Source organism: Sceloporus undulatus, chromosome 3 (genome assembly GCF_019175285.1).
Source record: "Sceloporus undulatus isolate JIND9_A2432 ecotype Alabama chromosome 3, SceUnd_v1.1, whole genome shotgun sequence".
In the NCBI taxonomy this organism is placed as follows: Eukaryota; Metazoa; Chordata; class Lepidosauria; order Squamata; family Phrynosomatidae; genus Sceloporus; species Sceloporus undulatus.
The window spans coordinates 265,026,381-265,032,380 of NC_056524.1; the positions used below are offsets into that span (position 1 = coordinate 265,026,381).

Genomic DNA, 6,000 nt, shown 5'->3' on the forward strand with positions numbered 1-6,000 from the left:
AAGATACTTCTCAATATGTTGAAGATGAGCCAGTTGATGAAGAAAGGTGAAGCTGGCATGTTGCTTTCTGGTCCTTTCCCTTACAGATTTATTAACCACTGAAATGGGACACCTTTCTCTGTTATTTGTGACCCTCAGATCTTATTGAACAAATGTCTTTGGAGAGGTAACTATATCTTGCTTTCCCATTCTTAGCTATGAGTAATTTGGCACATGAGAGAGTCACTCTAATCTTTGGCACACAATAGAAGCAACCTGGGCTTTGTTTTCTTTTTATTTGGTTGTTTGATATTTAGAGTAGGCTGTTGGTTTGTATGCAGATTTTGCCAAATGCTGAATCAGTCTTGAAAAGATTAAGTCTGCATACACATATAGTGAATCAGGCTATGTCTGGTATTGTAGCCTTTCAGAAGTTGTGTACCTACACCAAAAACCTTTGCAGTGATCCATAAACAGCAACAAAAACCCTGCCCAGTGTTCTCCTCTTAGAGATGGACAGATCAGTCTAGTTCTGTCTTTTGTGATTTTTCTTTTGCAAAATTATTTACAAGTAAATATACATTGAACTAAATAATCTGAAGTATTTCTTCTTAGAATATGCATTTCTAGATATAGTTCAATTAAAATGTGCAAAACCTAAAAGGATAACTGCATGATGTTCACCCGTTGGTCCAGAAGAGACAGACAATGAAAGAGATTTTAAAAAATAATTAAAGTTCATGAATGGAGTCAGATAGTATACTGAACTCAGCAGTTTATTTAATGAGATGGTGCCAAGTGAACTCTAGCTTGGTAGCCCAGGGTTCCACCCAAACAAGCAATTAAACTTAATATAGAGTTCATGCAAAAATGTGCAGCGGCAACAATTGATCAACAAAGGGTTATGACATCTGTACAAACTCATGAATAAGGAGCAAGCACTCGTTCCAAACTTTGTACACCCCACTTCTTAATATGTTATTCTAGTGTTCTACCTGTTGTCCTATCAGCAGAACATGTCAAGATCTTATGGAATGCATCTCAGAATGTTTTGCTTAATTTAACTTGAAATTACTAGAAGCTTGCACCAAGTTCTATATCTGATCAAACTGTTTTCTTCCATCTGGCTCTATCTCCTTTAGACCTTATTGTCACTTGACTTTTGTCCTTCATTGTTGTTAGTGCATGTCACTAAAATAAGGAAAAGGAGAAATTCCTTAAACATTCTTAACATCTTACTCAGCATTCTGTTCCCCTAAGTATTCCCACATCTGGGTTTCTTTGTATGGAAGTTAGTACCTTCCAAAACAGGCCTTGGCCTTTGTATTACATCCCTTAGGATTTCTTAGACAAACATCTCATCTTGACCATTTCCACATTTCTCCACTATCAGAACCAATCCACTTATTCTTGTAGCTTCATCCATAGAATCATATTTGCTTTTATTATTTGACTTGCATTTTTTTAGCTTGACAAACCTGCCAGCCCTGATTTTCTTCCTTTCCCTCCCTGCTGGATTTAGAGACTCACTGAGCTATGTTTACTTTGCTGTCCCACAGAGATATCTCAAAGTCCCTCTTCTTTTCTTTTACACGTATCTGTGTGTAAATATTTAGCATTATGAGAAAGCTAAACTTGACCTACAGAAGAATCTACAGTCCCAAAACCAAAAAGACTTTAAGGATCATTGAAAGCTCAAGTTCTGAGTGGTGATGCAACCACTGTAAACTAAAATGTGGGGATTAGGTATAGGGACGGAAAGAATATTTGGAAAAATAGATGGAAAACATGTTTGTCAAGTGTCAGCAAACCTTGAAAAGAAGCATCCCGGCTGATAAAAATCTTCACAGTTCAGAACATATTCTGTACAAAATTTGCACATGGTTATTGTGTTTACAACAACAACAACAACAACAACAACAATAATAATAATAATAATAATAATAATAATAATAATAATAATAATGCTGTTTTCTGTGCAGGAATGTTTCTGCATAAGAACATTGTTTTCTTCACAGAAATATTATTTTCTGCAAAGAAAAGGCTCTTTTCTGCACACAAAATGCTATAACTGAGGACTTATTCAGCACAAAATTTGTAAGTGGATGTTTTGAGCAGAAGAAAACCCCCTCTTTTTTTTGCACAAGAAACAGCCTATCCTGTGCAAAATATTTACACTGAAATGTTATTTTCTGCACCGAAAAGGCTTGTTCTTGTTCAGATTTTTTTTTAAAACAGAGAATAATTCCTGAATTGTCAATAGTCTTCGAAAGAATTTTCTTTTGCATTGGGAAGGAAATTGCTAAAATTACTTGTTGTTTCCTCCAAGAAGAAAACTGGTGAAGAATTACACCTCCCGTGAATCCCCCAAGATTCAAACTATAGACCACCACTAGTAATGGCAGGACAAATGTAAAGGATGGAACCAATCACCAAGGTACAAAAGAAAGTCAGAGATTTTTGTAACAGAAAGATCCCTGGAGCTGAATTTTCTAAGTTCTGGGTGGCTTCAGCCACGAAACAGGAGGCAAAGGAGAAAGGCCATAGTGTTGACAAAGCGACAGACTGAATGCCAATCCTAGGATATCCCCTTGGCTGGATAATAACGCATCTTTTCTTGTTGCCCAAAGTGATGTCTTCCTCTTTGATTGGAAACTTTCTCTGGGTGACATGTCACTGACATTTGTTGGCGATTAAAGAATATTCCAACCAGATGGAGCTGCTGTCGGAATGCACAGCGGGAGTCAACTGGAGAATTCCGCTGGCACTGGTATGTAAACACAGACTACAGCAGAGAATGTGGTTGCCCTGTTTTTTCCAACCTGAATCACTCCAAGCAGACAGAAAGAACTCTGATCTAGAGGTGGGGTTCCTGGTCTTTCCAGTTAGGTCAGCAAATTCCCTACATTTGGTTTCTATGAAGGTGGAGTGTTTAGCACAGCACAGGACTCCAGCTGCTAAAACACTGGAAGCCCAGGAAAGTAATGGGGTTATTTGTTAATTTTCCACTAATATCTTTTAACCCATCCTTCTTCATTCTAAATTACAAAAGGAATAAACAAAGACAGACTCTCAAACCAGCATCCCATCTTAAAATGTCTACCCAAATAATTAAAAGGAATCTGCTTGGTGTAGTGGTTTGAATGTTTGACTATGATTCTGGAGTCCAAGGTTCAAATTCTGGCTGGGCTGTGTAAACCTACTGGGTGACCTTGGGCAAGTCACACTTTTTCTCAGCCCCAGAGGATGGCAATGCCAAACCTCCTCTGAAGAAACTTGTCAAGAAAACCCTCTGTCTTAGGGTCGCCATAAATTTGAAAGAGGAAGGCACACAACAATAACAAATCTGCTTTTACCTCCAATGTCACAATGCCATAAAAATTCTAGGATCTGAAGTTTTGTGAGATATTTAGTCTTCCCTGTCAGAGAGCTCTGGTGACATAACAGATTACAAATTTCAGAATTCCATAGCATGCACCATGGCAGTTAAAGCAATGTCAGCCAGCATTATTTCTGCACTGCAAATTAGATTTAAATATTAACCTGGCAATTCAGGATAAGTGCCAGATGGACCTCACTGAGCAGGCCATTCAGGAGACAGGGTGCTACCACCAAGGAAGCAAGTCAACAGCATATAGTTTTGCCAGAATGAAAGCTGGGGAGTGCTCCTGTACCTTCGATGGATGTGCAGACGAATGCAATTCTGCAAGTATTGTGTTAACTGGTTGCATGACCAGCAATGCCTACTGAAATTCCCTCTTCTGCACGACCATTAAAAGTACAGGAACCCTCTCCAGTTTTCAATGTGGCAAGCCTATCATTCTTGATAATTCAGGGCCAAAACTTGAGACTGGGAGTCAGGTGCTTATGTTGCTGCAGGAGTGGGGTTGGGGGGCTTTTTCTCAGTCCCACTACCACCACAGTCTCATCTGGTGACATAGAAGAGAGCCTTCTCAGTGGTTGCTCCCAAGTTATGGAACTCCCTTCCCTGGGAAGATTGATTGCCCCTTTCCTGCTCTTTCCACCAGCAGGTAAAAATCTATTTAGTTATTTAGTTATTTTGAGCCAGTGTAATGGTTTGAGTGTGGGACTTCAAGTCTGGAAACCAGGATTCAATTCCTCACTCAGCTATGAAACCCATTGGGTGACCTTGGGCAAGTCACATGCTCTCAGCCTCAGGGGAAGACAATGGCAAACCTCCTCTGAACAAATCTTGCCAAGAAATCTTCCATGATAGGGTCGCTTCAATAATTTGGAAATGACCTGAAGGCACACAACAACAGCAATCAGTTTTTAATATATAGCAGCAGATGGAGCAGTTAATGAGGTACTACTGAGCTGCCTCGATTCCAATTTTGGGAGAAAAGCAGGTTATAAATCCCATAAATGAATGAATGAATGAATAATACTGTTGTGTTTCTATTTTACTGTGCTTTAAATATGTTTTTCAAACGCCTTCCTTTCAAACAGAGAAGGCTAAATATCTCACAAAACTATCAATCCCACAATTCCATAGTATTAAACCCATGTGAAACTGCATTATTTCTTCCATGTAGATGACATGGTGCATGATGATACCATGAAGGGAAAAAAAAGAATGAGGAACTGTTATACATGGCTGCTGGTGGTTTCCTTGTTAGTTCCAGGGTGATCTGCTCTGGGTTTTAGTTTGAACCTCAAAGGGATTCTTCCATTCATGACCCCTAGCTCCAACATATCTTGGCTAGCTCTTTTAAGGTTGAGACTAAAACCTGCAGTAGATTCATCATACCACCGTGCCCCTGGGTGCTGTAGCAACACCATGTCTCATTGTTGTTGATGTATTGTTCAAGTCATTTATGATTTATGGCAACCCTAAGGTGGTCCTGTCACAGGGTTTTCTTGGCAAGTATTTTTCAGAGGGGTTTTGCCATTGCCTTCTTCTGAAGCTGAGACAGTGTGCCCCACCCAAGGTTTGTCACTGGGTTTCCATGGTCAAGTGGGGATATGAACCTTGGTCTCCCAGAGTTCTAGTCCAACACTAAAGCATGCCACACTGACACCCTACCAAGTATCCTAGCATCTATTTAAGTCTCATAGCATAGATTGTCATCATAGATTGTCACAAGCAGGAATGATCATACAGATGAGCTCTGTGCTGGGAAAGGTGGAGAAAGGCAGAGATGGGCTTTTTCACACAGGCTGCCATGGCTGCTGCATTCAAACTTTATTTTTATTTTTATTCCCTAGTGTAGATTGCTGCTGCTTCTTTCCTTTCTTCCTTTCTTGGTATTGCCAGAGGAGTTGAGTCAGAATGGGAGCAAGTATCTGGTGTCAGTGATGAATGGGTAAGCCTAATTTATTATTACTTATAGTATTTTCAATGTATTTATGATCCAGTCTGTTTCTAATTACCTCACCCGTGCCCCCGAGCAACGGATGGGAGATTTAAACATAAACCTCTCCCACTTGTCTATGATATTTGTCAAGCAACAGAGAGAACCAAGGAGTTTCCAAAGGACCGAACATACAAGGGGGGGCCTATAGGGAAAGGAGAGGAACAGTCCATCAAGCCTTTGGGATCATGGCCCTGAGCAGAAACCCCTTCACTTAAGAATGAGATGTGCATTGCCTTCCAGCCAAGGGATCATAACCATGTGAACATTTGCAAAGGTCCATTAAAGACCTGTTGTATATCTTATGTGGATGGCTCTTGGGCCCCTTTCAGTAGATGACATTTAGTGATGTACGAATCCAACATAATCCAACCCGCATGTGTTTCAGCAGGTCAGGTGCTCTTGTCTGCTCCATCATCTACAGAGCCCTATTTCCAGACTGCTTTTTCAGGCTATTGGATTTGGTGCATTTTTCTAGCCGGTATGCTTAACATGCATTTAGTATGCACAAAAATGTTCTTCTCTTTTCTCTTTTATCATTATCCACTACTTTTATCATCTTTTATCATCATCCACTACTAGCAAAATTACAAAGGTCATCATCATCATCATCATCATCATCATCATCATCATCATCATCATCATC

At 39.8% G+C, this 6,000-nt stretch overlaps 1 long non-coding RNA gene across 1 annotated transcript in view; it reads left to right on the forward strand.

Moving 5' to 3' along the window:
• The window catches only part of LOC121926681, a 51,400-nt gene that overhangs the window by 38,342 nt on the left and 7,058 nt on the right, over window positions 1–6,000 (forward strand). The window contains exons 2-3 of the long non-coding RNA XR_006103056.1: window positions 2,610–2,749; window positions 5,214–5,306. This is a non-coding gene — a long non-coding RNA (uncharacterized LOC121926681). The remainder of the gene's footprint in view (window positions 1–2,609; window positions 2,750–5,213; window positions 5,307–6,000) is intronic.